This window comes from Schistocerca piceifrons, chromosome 9, assembly GCF_021461385.2.
Source record: "Schistocerca piceifrons isolate TAMUIC-IGC-003096 chromosome 9, iqSchPice1.1, whole genome shotgun sequence".
Taxonomy (NCBI): domain Eukaryota; kingdom Metazoa; phylum Arthropoda; class Insecta; order Orthoptera; family Acrididae; genus Schistocerca; species Schistocerca piceifrons.
In genome coordinates this window covers 196286475-196301129 of record NC_060146.1, presented here as the reverse complement: position 1 = coordinate 196301129, position 14655 = coordinate 196286475, and positions in this window count along the sequence as shown.

Here is a 14655-nt window from a genome sequence, read left to right as displayed (position 1 = left end):
ACTGCAACTTCATACCGGTACCATTGCTGAGAAAAATGGGTCATAACTGACGGACAACAAACAGCAAAAAAAATTTTTTTCACTAATATAGTTACAAATTAACGATTTCGGGTTTTTTCCTTTACTTGTGCTGTTAAACCATGCTTATTGCCAGATTCCATGGTTCTACTTCAACGGGAAAACCCCTTTAGCTTTTCATGTATCAAAATATGTGACATAAATGGAGGTATCTTTTGATTGCATTGACTTAGAGGCTTAAATATTTTACATCGACAAGCATCCCTACACCTTAGTATTAGACATGAATTTTAACTTGGTAACTCTACCCGGTACTGAGAAAAAAGCAGTCTTAACAGACATGAAAGTGGGACTATATGGGTTCCGTTTCTACCGACTGAGATAGAAAAAATGTGCTAACTTGTATCGCAACAGAAATAAAACACAAAATACTAACTAACTCTCTTAGTTAACGTAAAAACCAAACACTCTTTGTAGATAGGGGCATGTCTGTGAGCAGAAAATAATTATTTTCTTTCTGTTATTCTATATGATAGCAGTGATCGGGTTTACTCCTACAGTGCCTGGTTTCAGCTGAGGTACAATAACATAGAAGTGCGCTGGGGATGTTGCCTCGCCGAACTGTGAAAAAACTGTCGCTGAATAAAAGTGACGTTTCGGCCGCAGCCACCGTGAGGTGGCAGGTATTTGATAGTATGGCGCAGCACCACTGCAGAACTCTTCTATGTTCACTGACTCTGGCCTAAGCAGTTGTATACCGCCCAATAACACTGTACAGAAAGACATAGTAGAACTATGTGATTCAAGGCAACTAGAATGAATTGCCAAAGGCAACGGAATACCACCGCAGATTATTTTCCCAATAGAACGCAGTCTCCATTTTACGTAGGTTGGAACTTAAAAAGGGGCAACACTGCTGTGGAGACACTATGCAATGAAACCTACTACTGTCGCTGACAGCACACGTTATTGACATACTTACCTTACCTCCGAGAAAATGGACTCGCCCGTCCCACGTCACCGGCGTGCACACAATCGAGGGAAACACAGTCACGTAACGGTGACACTATGTTTTCGAAACAGGAACAACGGAATTGGATCAAGATTGAATGCGCCGTTTTTGGAGCATCACCTGCGACCAGCTTTGAGAAAGAAGCAGCGACACTTTCTGCGCAACCCACCCATCATTTTGCACGGCAATGCGCGGGCGCATACAGCGCAAGCTGTGGCTGCTCTGTTCGGTCGATGGGACTGGGAAGTACTGTACCATCCACCGTACTCCCTGGACTTAAGCGCTTGTGACTTTGATTTGATTCCGAAGATGAAGGAACCACTTCGTGGCATTCGCTTCAGAACTGTTCCAGAGATTCGACAGGCAGTAGACCGCTCCATTCGCACCATCAACAGAACAGGCTCTGCTAACGGTGTACTACGCCTTCCACATCGCTGGCAACGGGTTCTACATAACTCTGGCGACTACTTTGAAGGACAGTAACAGGTGCAAACATACAACTCTTTTGTATCGGCTGTGAATAAATAGTTGCCACTATTTAAGTTCCATCTCTCGTATATGCAAGATGGCCTCCTCTCATGTTAAATCAATATCAAAATGGGTCTGAGAACTATGGGATTGAACATCCGAGGTCATCAGTCCCCTAGAACGTAGGACTACTTAAAGCTAAGTAACCTAAGGACATCACACACATTCATGCCCGAGGCAGGATTTGAACCTGCGATCGCAGCTGTCGCGCGGCTCTGGAACGAAGTGCCTAGAACCGCTCGGCCACCGCGGCCGGCTAAATCAATATCCAGAGGTAACATAGTCCCCCGCTCGTATCTCCAGGGAGAGAGTACACAACTTTTAATGAGGTATAGTACCCAAATAAGGACTGGTACCTCGAATGACGGAACACTTTTACTAGAAGGGAAATTAGAAAATCACAAAAGTGAGACGGCCAGGAATAACATGAGCCTGCTAGGAGTTGGACGGGGGAAACTGCAGTCAGATCAATACATGATGTACTCCTCAAGAGGACAAATAAAAGGAAGGAATGGAGTAAGAGTGATTGTGACAAAGAAACTGATTAAGTATGTGGAAAATTTAGACTATTTGAGTGACAGGGTGGTTGGTGTAAGGTTGAAAGAAGTACAGAAAGATTACCCAGGTGTGCATGGCAGCTTCAGAACGTGATGGCGGGCTTGTAGAGGAATTATGCAAGATAAGTGAGACCTGTGGTCTAGGGATAGCGTCTTTCATTCATAGTCAAAACATCATTGGTCCCGGTTTAGAAACCCGCCACCGCTGATTAATAATCAGCATTGGCGGCCGAAGACTTCCGACATAAGAAGTCACCCTCATTCTGCCAGCAGCCTTGTCAAAGAGGTCGGAAGAGCGGACAGAAGTTCAGGTCATTTCCTTGCCCTTGGGGTGGGAAACTGCCCCAAAAGGCGGTAGAATCAGCAACGATCAACGGCATTAGGATGCAGAAGGCAATGGAAACCACTGCATTAAAGACACGTAACGTGTATCCACAGGACATGTGGCCTGTAATTGAAAAAGAGTCATGAAGATCTCTCCATTTGCAAAAGATTTCAGAATAGTCCCCCATTCGGATCTCTGGGTGGGGACTGCCAAGGGGGAGGTGACCATGAGAAAAAGATTGAATAATCAACGAAAGGATAGTGGTCTACGAGTCGGGACGTGGCATATCAAAAGTTTGAATATGGTAGGGAAGTTAGAAAATCTGCAAACTGAAATGCGAAGACTCAGTCTAAATATAGTAGGAGTCAGTGAAATGAAAAGCAAAGGAGACAACGATTTCTGGTCAGATAAGTGTAGGGTAATATCAACAGCAGCAGAAAATGCTATAACGGGTGTAGGATTCGTTATGAACAGGAAGGTAGGGCAGAGAGCAGTTCAGCGATAAGATTATTCTTACCAGAATGAACAGCAAACCAACAACGATAACGATAGTTCAGGTATACATTCCGACGTTGCAAGCTAAAGATGAAGAGCTAGAGAGGGTATATGAGGATATAGGAAGGGTAATACAATACGCTAAGGGAGATGAAAATCTAATAGTCATCGAGGACTGGAATGCAGCTGTAGGGGAAGGAGTAGAAGAAAAGGTTACAGAAGAATATGGGCTTGGGACAAGGAATGAGAGAGGAGAAAGACTAATTGAGTTCTGCAATAAATTGCAGCTAGTAATAGCAAATACTCTGTTCAAGAATCACAAGAGGAGGAGGTACACGTGGAAAAAGCCAGGTGATACAGGAAAATTTCAATTAGATTACATCATGATCAGACAGATTCCGAAATCAGATTCTGGATTGTAAGGCCTACACAGGAGTAGGTATAGACTCAGATCACAATGTAGTTGTGATGAAGAGTAGGCCGAAGTTTAAGGGATTAGTCACTAAGAATCAATACGCAAAGAAGTGGGATACGCAAGTACTAAGGAATGACGAGATAAGCTTGAAGTTCTCTAAGGCTGCAGATACAGCAACAAAGAATAGTCCAGTCGGCAGTACAGTTAAAGAGAAATAGACATCTCTAAAAGGTGTAATCACACAAACTGGAAAGAAAAACATAGGTATAAAGAAGAGAGATTGCAAAGAAACCATGGGTAGCAGAAGAAATACTGCAGCTGATCGATGAAAGAAGGAAGTACAAAAATGTTCACGGAAATTCAGGAATACAGAAATACAAGTCGCTGAGGGATGAAATAAATAGGAAATGCAGGGAAGCTAAGGCGAAATGGTTGGATGAGAAATGTAAAGAAATCGAAAAATGAATGATAGTCAGAAGGACTAACTCAGCATATAGGAAAGCCAAAGAAACTTCGGTGAAATTAAAAGCGAGGGTGGTAACATTAAGAGTGCAACCGGTATTCCACTGTTAAATGCAGAGGAGAGAGCAGATAGGTGGAAAGAATACATTGAAAGCCTCTATGAGGGGGAAGATCTGTCTGATGTGATAGAAGAAGAAACAGGAGACGATTTAGGAGAGATAGGGGATCCAGCATTAGATTCAAAATATAAGAGAGCTTTGGAGCAATTAAGATCAAATAAGGCAGAAAAGATCGATGACATTCCATCAGAATTTCTAAAATCATTAGGGGAAGTGGCAACAAAACGACTATTCACGCTGGTGTGTAAAACAAATCAGACTGGCAATGTTTACCGTATGACTTCCGGAAAATCATCCACACAATTCTGAACAGCTAACAAGTGCGAGAATTATCGCACTGTCAGCTTAGCAGTTTATGCATCCAAGTTGTTGACAGGAGTAATATATACAAGAATGGAAAAGAAAATTGAGGATGTGTTTTATGACGTTCACTATGGCTTTGGGAAAGGCAAATGCACCAGAGAGGCAATTCGGATGTAGAGGTTGATAATGGAAGCAAGACTTAAGAAAAATCAGGCCACGTTCATAGGATTTGTCGACCAGTAAAAAGCGTTCGACATTGTAAAATGGTGCAAGATGTTCGAATTTCTAAAAAAAGTAGGGGTAAGCTATAGGGAGAGACGGGTAATATACAATATGTACAAGAGCCAAGAGGGAATAACTAGTGTGGATGACCAAGAACGAAGCGCTCAGATTAGACTCGGATGTAGCCTTTCGCCCCCTACTGTTCAATCTGTACATCGAGGAAGCAATGATGGAAATAAAAGAAAGGTTCAGGAGTGGAATTAAAATTCAAGTTGAAAGGGTATCATTGATACGAGTCGCGAATGACTTTACTATCCTGAGTGAAAGTGAAGAAGAATTACATGCTCTACTGAATGGAATGAACAAGCTAACGAGTACAGAATATTGACTCAGACTAAATCGAAGAAAGACGAAAGTAATGAGAAGTATTAGAAATGAGAACAGCGAGAAACTTAACGTCAGGACTGATGGTCACAAAGTAGATGAAGTTAAGGAATTCTGATACCTAGGCAGTGAAATTGCCAATGCGGAAGGAGCACAGAGGACATCAAAAGCAGACCAGCAATGGCAAAAACGGCATTCCTGGCCAAGAGAAATCTACTAGTATCAAACATAGGCTTTAATTTCAGAAAGAAATTTCCGAGAACGTACGGCTGGAGTACAGCATTGTATGGTAGTCAAACAGGGACTGGGGGAAAACCAGAACAGAAGAAGCATTTGAGATGTGGTGTTACAGACGATTGTTCAAATTTAGGTGGACTGATAAGGTAAGGAATGAGGAGGTTCTGCGCAGAATCGGAGAGGAAAGGAATATGTGGAAAACACTGTTAAGGAGAAGGGATAGGATGACAGGACATATGTTAAGACATGAGGCAATGACTTCTATGGTACTAAAGGGAACTGTACTGGCCAAAAACTGTAGAGGAAGACAGAGATTGGAATACGTCCAGCAAATAATTGAGGACGTAGGTTTGCAAGTGCTACTCTGAGATGAAGAGGTTAGCACAGGAGAGGAATTGGTGGCGGGCCGCATCACACCAGTCGGAAAAAAAAAATAAGTGAGAAAATAATATAATCAAGGATGCTCGAAAATAATAATGGGTGATTAAAATGTCATTGTGGGAGAAGGAAAGGAGGCAACCGTAGTTGACTGTCATGGTCTTGGAGGGAGGAATGACAGAGATGGAGTTCTGCAGAGGAAGAGAGCTGGTAGTGGCTAGTACGAGGTGCTGAAAAATAATGCCTCCGAATTTTTTATGTGAAACAGTGACGTACTCTACGGTATTCTTTAAGTTCTGGAAATAAATTAAAATCGGATGGAGCCAAGTCGGGGCTGTTAGGAGCATGATTGATGATTTAGGTTTTCCGTAATTTCTCTAAATCGCTACAGGCAAATGCCGGAATGGTTCCTTTGAAAGGGCACGACCGACTTACTTCCCCGTCCTTCCCTAATCCGATGAGATCGATGACCTCGCAGTTTGGTCTCTTCCCCAAACAACTCAACCCAACCCAACCATGATCGATGACAGTGAACACGAGGTGTCGGAATGTTGCAGATGTCACAGCGTTCGTTTATGATCTTGCATTGTCATGCTGAAGTAAAGAGGGTGCTCCATGTGTTGACGAACTCATAGAATTCGAAACTCATTACAGCAGACTTTCTCTCACGCATCGACATAATTACGTTACATACCGCCATGTTACATGCTACAATTCGGAACCCTCTGGCAGCGGAGGGCTGCAGATATGTAAACATGAAGAAGAAAGATGCAGGATGTTAATAACGGTTGTGTTAAGTCAAAAGCTTTAAGTGTTTTCTCAGTAAAAATTGGGAGACATTACTTTTCAGCAAGCCTTCGTAAATGGTTCAAAAATCACAGGATAAAGACTTGTAAATCACCAAGGGATAAATATAGAAAACAAACTGAATTTATAGCTGTGGAAGAAAGATACAGAGATGGAAAAAGGGTATGTGCACATTTTATCATGTGCACGTGGTAATAGAGATCACAATTTGCTTATTGCATAAATAGAAATAAAGATGGAGAAACTGAAGAAGGTTACTGTGATGAAGAAGGGGAACCTAGAGAGGATGAGGTGAGAGTAAAGAATAATTAGCGAAATTCTATCACTTGAAATAACAAACATATAGTGAGACAAAGAAACACCAGAAACTATTGTCGCTTCTCCCCACCGCGCACTTTTTGATTTTATATGCAATTTATGGCGCATACCATTTGAATTAACTGTATATTGCTTATTGTTGCGACCACAAAAGATAACATGCGATTCTTACTATTAATTTCTGTAGCTGAAAAACTTTAACTTTGTACACCTCAACCTATTATGTGGGGATACGCACAACACAAAAAGATTTCCTGCTGTGAACGTGTGATCTTTAATACGCAAACTATTTTCATATAACCCCGATCTGGCATGTTAGAAATGGAACACGGTATCATTACTGTAACTAATTATGAAATTAAACATGTCCTTCTCTACTTCCATCTCTAAAAATGCACTGAAAATTACTCTTACTTACACGTAGCGAAGATACACTATGCTATGTTCGCTAAACATAAAAGCTGCAGTTGATTTTTTAACATATGAACACTATTTATTGCCACGACTAACACGAGAGCATGAAACAAAAAATGAAATTTGAATGTAATATTATTATTAGCCAGAAAAGGTTTCAGCACAGCAGTCTTTGATATCACACAAGTGAAGTTTTACCACTCTCATTTACGTCACTGAGATTGTAATAGCAGTTGCCCATGTCCACCTGAAAGTGACATAATAAAATCCACAATTCTCCTCTGAGGTCTCTGGGAAGCTGAAAGAAATAATTTTAATGTACCATTACCTGCCCGCTTAAGTGCGAGAAAACCTGCTTTCATTCAGTTATAATTTAAATTTGCCGCGGTAGCGGCTCCCGCGATCACGGCGCTGTTCTGCTTCATGAAAAATTCTAAATATTCTGAAAACTTCTAAAAATGTGGAATGAAATACTGGGCAAGCTATCAATAAATTATTACAACTATTTTTTAACAATTTCTATATTCAAAAATCAATATAAATTCAAAGTACACACCTTTTTTTATACACCTGCCTCCAATGGCGTCTTTCTCGAATAAAGAACAAAAGAAATCTAACCAAACATTCAAGCGAGCGTCACAGGCTACAAGAAGACAAAGAGAGTAACATTTAACCCTCCAGTATAATCAGTTCAGTACGCTAGTAATAAGTTTGTTAATTTTTTTCAGTTATCATTGTCTGCTTCGATTTCTACACTCGCCAACCACAGACGTTATTTGCAAAATATAGATACGTAAATATTGCACAAAGATAAAAATGAAAAATGATTATTTCCTTTTTTACAGACACTACACAATCGACAACCGTTCATACAGAAATGCAATAACAATAATAATACAGGTAAATGTTTCTTTTTTTCACATATATTACACCGATTTTGCAAATGTCTGGCCAGGAGACGTCACAATATCAAAGTGCATTGGAATATGCCGGAAGAAGGAATAGTGAAAGGATGGCAGAAAAGTATAGGATATATAAACAGGAAGAGGACAAAAAGCCATGGGTTGGGCAGGAAGTTATTTTGAAGACGGATGAGAGAAGGAAAATCAAAAAGAAGAGCAATGAAGAAGAAAGAAAGATGTACTGAAAACTGGATAACGAACTGCGCACAGGAACAGAGCAGGCCAAAAAAAAAATGGTTAAAGAAGGTGTGTGATGCAACTGAAAAACTGGAGTTGAAGGGAAGATATGATTTACTGTACGGAAGAGTGAAGGCTACAATATGGGATCAAACAGAGCAAGAAGTGCTACTAAGTAAATTCTCAGTTATGACCAAAATTCAGGCTAGAAAGATCACGAGGACGTCCTCCTCAGAAGGGAAGAATATTTAAAGGAGCATATGGCAAATATCGGAAACCAACAAATCTGGAACTTTAATCCTTCAACAGTGTGGATGATGATGACAAACTAGCACCAATGGCAATGGAAGCACTAAAGAGGCCAATAAATACAATGAAAAATGGGAAACCTGCAGGAATAGATACGATATTAAGAGAAATACCACAATCTCTGAACACAGAAGGAATAAGAGAAATAACAGGAGAGACGAGTATCAAAGTACACAGCAGTGCCGAATGGCCAGAAGGGTTTCGGACAATAGTAATGATTCCAATACTAAAGAAACAAGGAACCAAGAAATGCAATGAAGACATGACAATAAGCCTCATTTCATGTGCAACCAAAATTATGTTAGGAATCATCAGCAAAATACTGGAAAATGTTTTTCTTAGTAATTGTCTTCAGATTGGTTTGATGCGGTGTTTGAGAATACCAGACCCACATCGTCAGTTATTTGGTGGACGAATTCCAGTATCTGTCTTCCCCTACAGTTTTTTACCATCTACATCTACATAGATACTCTGCAAGCCACCGTTCAGTGCGTGGTGGAGCGTACCATGTATCATTACTAGTCATTCCCTCCCTTGTTCCAATCCCAAATAGAGCGAGGGAAAACCGATTATCTATATGCCTCCGTATTAAGTATAATTTCTCGTATGTTATTTTCGTGGTTCTTACGCGAAATGTACACTACTGGCCGTTAAAACTGCTACACCAAGATGAAATGCAGATGATAAACGGGTATTCATTGGACAAATATATTATACTAGAACTGGCATGTGATTACATTTTCACGCAATTTGGGTGCATACATCCTGAGAAATCAATACCCAGAACAACCACCTCTGGCCGTAATAACGGCCTTGATACGCTTGGGCATTGAGTCAGACAGAGCGTGGATGGCGTGTACAGGTACAGCTGCCCATGCAGCTTCAACACGTTACCACAGTTCATCAAGAGTAGTGACTGGCGTATTGTGACGAGCAGGCAGTTGCTCGGCCACCATTGATCAGACGTTTTCAGTTGGTGAGAGATCTGGAGAATGTGCTGGCCAGGGCAGCAGTCGAACATTTTCTGTATCCAGAAAGGCCCGTCAGGACCTGCAACATGTAGTCGTGCATTATCTTGCTGAAATGTAGGGTTTCGCAGGGATCGAATGAAGGGTAGAGCCACTGGTCATAACACATCTTAAATGAACCGTTTAAAGTGACGTCAATGCGAACAAAAGGTGACCGAGACGTGTAACCAATGGCACCCCATACCATCACGCCGGGTGATACGCCAGTATGGTGATGACGAATACACGCTTCCAATGTGCGTTCACCGCGATGTCGCCAAACACGGATGCGACAATCATGATGCTGTAAACAGAACCTGGATTCATCCGAAAAAATGACGTTTTGCCATTCGTGCTCTTAGGTTCGTCCTTGAGTACACCATCGTAGGCTCTCATGTCTGTGATGCAAAGTCAAGGGTATCCGCAGCCACGGTCTCCGAGCTGATAGTCCGTGCTGCTGCAAAAGGTCGTCGAACTGTTCGTGTAGATGGTTGTTGTCTTGCTTACGTCCCCATCTGTTGACTCAGGGATCGAGATATGGCTGCATGATCCGTTACAGCCATGCGGATAAGATGCCTGTCATCTCGACTCCTAGTGATACGAGGCCGTTGGGATCCAGCACGGCCTTCATTATTACCCTCCTGAACCTACCGATTCCATATTCTCCAACGCGAGCAGCAGTTTCGCGATACGATAAACCGCAATCGCGATAGGTTACAATCCGACCTTTATCAAAGTCGGAAACGTGATGGTACGCATATCTTCTCCTTACACGAGGCATCACAACAACGTTTCACCAGGCAACGCCGGTCAACTGCTGTTTGTGTATGAGAAATCTGTTGGAAACTTTGCTCACGTCAGCACGTTGTAGTTGTCACCATCGGCGCCAATCTTGTGTGAATACTGTGAAGAGCTAATAATTTGCATATCACAGCATCTTCTTCCTGTCGGTTTAATTTTGCGTCTGTAGCACGTCATCTTCGTGGTGTAGCAATTTTAATGACCAGTAGTGTATGTTGGCGGCAGTGGAATCGTTCGGCAGTCAGCTTCAAACGCCGGTTCTCTAAATTTTCTCAGTAGTGCTCGTCGGAAACAACGTCGCCTTCCCGCCAGGGATTCGCATCTGAGTACCCGAAGCATCTCCGTAACACGTGTTGTTCGAACCTACCGGTAACAAATCTAGCAGCCCGTCTCTCAATTGTTTCGAAGTCTTCTTTCAATCCGACCTAGTACGGATCCCAAACACTCGAGCAGTACTCAAGAATAGGTCGCACCAGTGACCTATACGCGGTCTCCCAGACATGTGAACCACACTTTCTTAAACTTCTCCCAATACAGCGAAGTCGACCATTAGTTTTCCCTACCACAGTTCTCACACATTCCTTCCGTTTCATATTGCTTTGCAACGTTACGCCCAGAAATTGAAACGTCTTCACAGTGTCACGCAGGACACTACTAATGCTGTATTCGAACTTCCGTTCTTCCTACCCATCGCATTAACTTACAATTTTCCACATTTAGAGCGAGCTGACATTCATGACAAAAATGGTTCAAATGGCTCTGAGCACTATGCGACTCAACTGCTGAGGTCATCAGTCGCCTAGAACTTAGAACTAGTTAAACCTAACCAACCTAAGGACATCACACACATCCATGCCCGAGGCAGGATTCGAACTTGCGACCGTAGCGGTCGCTCGGCTCCAGACTGTAGCGCCCAGAACCGCACGGCCACTCCGGCTTGCCATTCATGACACCAACTAGACATTTTGTGTAGGTCATCTCGTATCAGCCTACAGTCACTCAACTTCGACACATTACTGTACACCACAGAATCATCGGTGAATAATCACAGATTGCTGCCCACCCTGCCCACCAGATCATTCATGTATACAGAAAATAGCAACGGTCCCATCACACTTCCCTGGCGCACCCCTCATGTTACCCCTATCTCCGATGTACACTCGCCGTCGAGGACAACATACTGGGTTCTGTTATAAGTCTCCGAGACACTCACATACCTGTGAACTTACTCCATATGCTCGTATCTTTGTTAACAGCCTCGAATGGGGCACCGTGTCAAACGCTTTCCGGAAATTTGGAAATGTGGAATCAGCCTGTTGCCCTTCACCCACAGTTCGCAGTATATCATGTGATCAAAGGGCAAGCGGAGTTTCACACGAGCGTTGCTTTCTAAAACCACGCTGATTCGTGGACGTCAGCTTCTCAGTCTCAAGAATGATTATTATACTGGAACTGGTAATATATTCAACGGTTCTGTAGTAAACTGAAAACTGAAATTAAAGATAATGGATTATAATTTTGTGGATACGTTCTTTTACCCTTCTTACATACAGCAGTCACTGAAACGTGGGACTTAGGGAAAGCAGGAAAAGGTGAGAACGGGGCCTGATCAGTTACTGTTAATTGCATAGTAAACACATACACTTTATTTAAGGAAATAATTTTTAAAAAACAATCATTTTAAAAATGCTACACTGACGACTGAAGGCCTTATTAAGAAAGAATTCAAAATTATTTGTCGGCTGAAGGCCACAAGCAATACTTCATAACAATTAGCGGCTGATGACTTGAATTACAAATGAAGAAGACAACTACAAACTGAAAATACCGAAATTTTTTTAAAAACAATCATTTAAAAAAAATGACTGTAACACAAGCTACACTGATGGCTGAAGGCCTTCTTAAGAAAGAATACAAATTATTTCTCCGCTGAAGATCACGAACAATTAACGGCTGAAGGCCTGAATTACAAATGAGGAAGACAATTACACGTTAAAAATACCAAAATAGTTTTTTAAACGATCATTAAAAATTGACTGTAACGCAAGCTACACTGACGGCTGAAGGCCTTATTAAGAAGAATTCAAATTTTTTATCGGCTGAAGGTCACATACAATAGGAATAATTTCAATATTATTTTTAAACAATTCACACAATCAGACCAAATAAAGAAGGGGGTGATCCACAGACAGTGTTCCAAGCATCGACCTGAGAAAAGCCCGTACAGCTGCGTAAGTGGTGAGACAGACAGACAAAAGTTATGCTCAGTGCCGGCCGGAGTGGCCGAGCGGTTCTAGGCGCTTCAGTCTGGAACCGCGCGACCGCTACGGTCGCAGGTTCGAATCCTGCCTCGGGCATGGATGTGTGTGATGTCCTTAGGTTAGTTAGGTTTAAGTAGTTCTAAGTTCTAGGGGACTGATGACCTCAGAAGTTAAGTCCCACAGTGCTCAGACCCATTTGAACCAATTATGCCCACTTAACAGGATGGCAACTCGAACTAGGGACAACTTAAACGCCGACCACACACCTATGATGCGATAACCAATACCACGATAGAATAACAGTTAACATCGTCAAATGATAAGCATTTAATTACACAAGTTGGCTCCACCAAATCCTAGTACGCAGACAGGGTTAAGGCCAAACTGCCTATTCAAAATCTGACTAGATGCACATGGAACCGCAAAAGACAATTCCATAAACAACTCAAACAAAGCTAAAACAGTCACTATACAGCAACAAGACGAATTGCACGCAGACATGAACGCTAACAAGGGAACCTCCCCATCGCACCCACTCAGATTTAGTTATAAGTTGGCACAGTGGATAGGCCTCGAAAAACTGAACACAGATCAATCGAGAAAACAGGAAGAAGTTGTGTGGAACTATGAAAAAATAAGCAAAATATACAAACTGAGTAGTCCATGTGCAAGATAGGCAACATCGAGGAGAATGTGAGCTCTTGAGCGCCGTGGTCCCGTGGTTAGTGTGAGCAGCTGCGGAACGAGTAAAGAGTTTACTTTCTTTATTTTCGCAAAGTTATGATCTGTCCGTTCGTTGATGTTCACTGTAATAAGTTTAGTGTCTGTGTTTCGCGACAGCACCGCAAAACCGTGCGATTAGTAGACGAAAGGACGTGCCTCTCCAATGGGAACCGAAAACATTTGATCGCAAGGTCATAGGTCAACCGATTCCTCCACAGGAAAACACGTCTGATATATTCTATACGACACTGGTGAAGGCATGTGCGTCACATGACAGGAATATGTTTTCGACCCACCTAACTTGTACACTTGGCGAATGGATAAAAAGAGTCTTCTACCTTGCCCGATTTAGGTTTTCTTGTGGATGTGATAATCAGTCCCAAAAAAGTGATGAAAAGATAAGAGTTTGTCACATAAACTGCAACAAATGATTGCAACAGTTTCACAGTCGCACACTTTTTCCCTGTGCTCTGTCATAATATATGTTATTAACGTTTTCAAATTTTTCCGTATGTAGACCGTCAAATTCTGCATATGTCCAAGCAAATCTGAACATGTCCTGGAATTTTGGAGAGCGAAGTTTTATGTGTGCCTGAACTTTGATAATTGTCTGAAAATAAAAAATTAAACCTTTTCACTCAACGGAGGACTTGAATCAAGGACCTCTCGTTCCGCAGCTACTCACGCTAATCGCGGGACCACGGCACTCTGAGCTCATTCTTCACTTCATATTGCCTATCGTGCACATGGACTACTCATTTTGTATATTTTGTCTATTTTTTCATAGTTCCACACAACTTCTACCTGTTTTCTCGATTGACCTGTGTTAAGTTTTTCAAGGCCTATGCACTGTGCCAACTCATAACTAAATCTGAGGGGGGTGCGATGGGGAGGTTTCCTTGTCAGAGCCATTTCCCCATAGTGCTCACAGCCATTTGAACCATTTTTTGAAATCCCTGGACTAGGAGGACAGAGCGGGCGAGGTCACATTTGTGGAAAGGGGCCAAAATAAGTTGCTGTCAGTTACACTCAACACATAAACTTTATTAGCCGAAACACACCATAACATAAGCAAGAATTAAAAACTCTCAAGGTTTCAACCAAAGAGCTCCTTTGATTTGACCGTTGCTGACCCCTTGACTCTTATAACTGCCATCTGGTTTCTGTACAAATTGTAAATAGCCCTGTATTTTACCCGTGCCACCTTCAGAATTTGAAAGAGAGTATTCCAGTCAACATTGTCAAAAGCTTTCTCTAAGTCTACAAATGCTAGAAATGTAGGTTTGCCTTTCCTTAATCTTTCTTCTAAGATAAGCCGTAGGGTTAGTATTGCCTCACGTGGTCTAATATTTGTACGAAATCCAAACTGATTTTCCCCGATGTCGGCTTCTACCAGTTTTTCCATTTTTCTCTAAAGAATT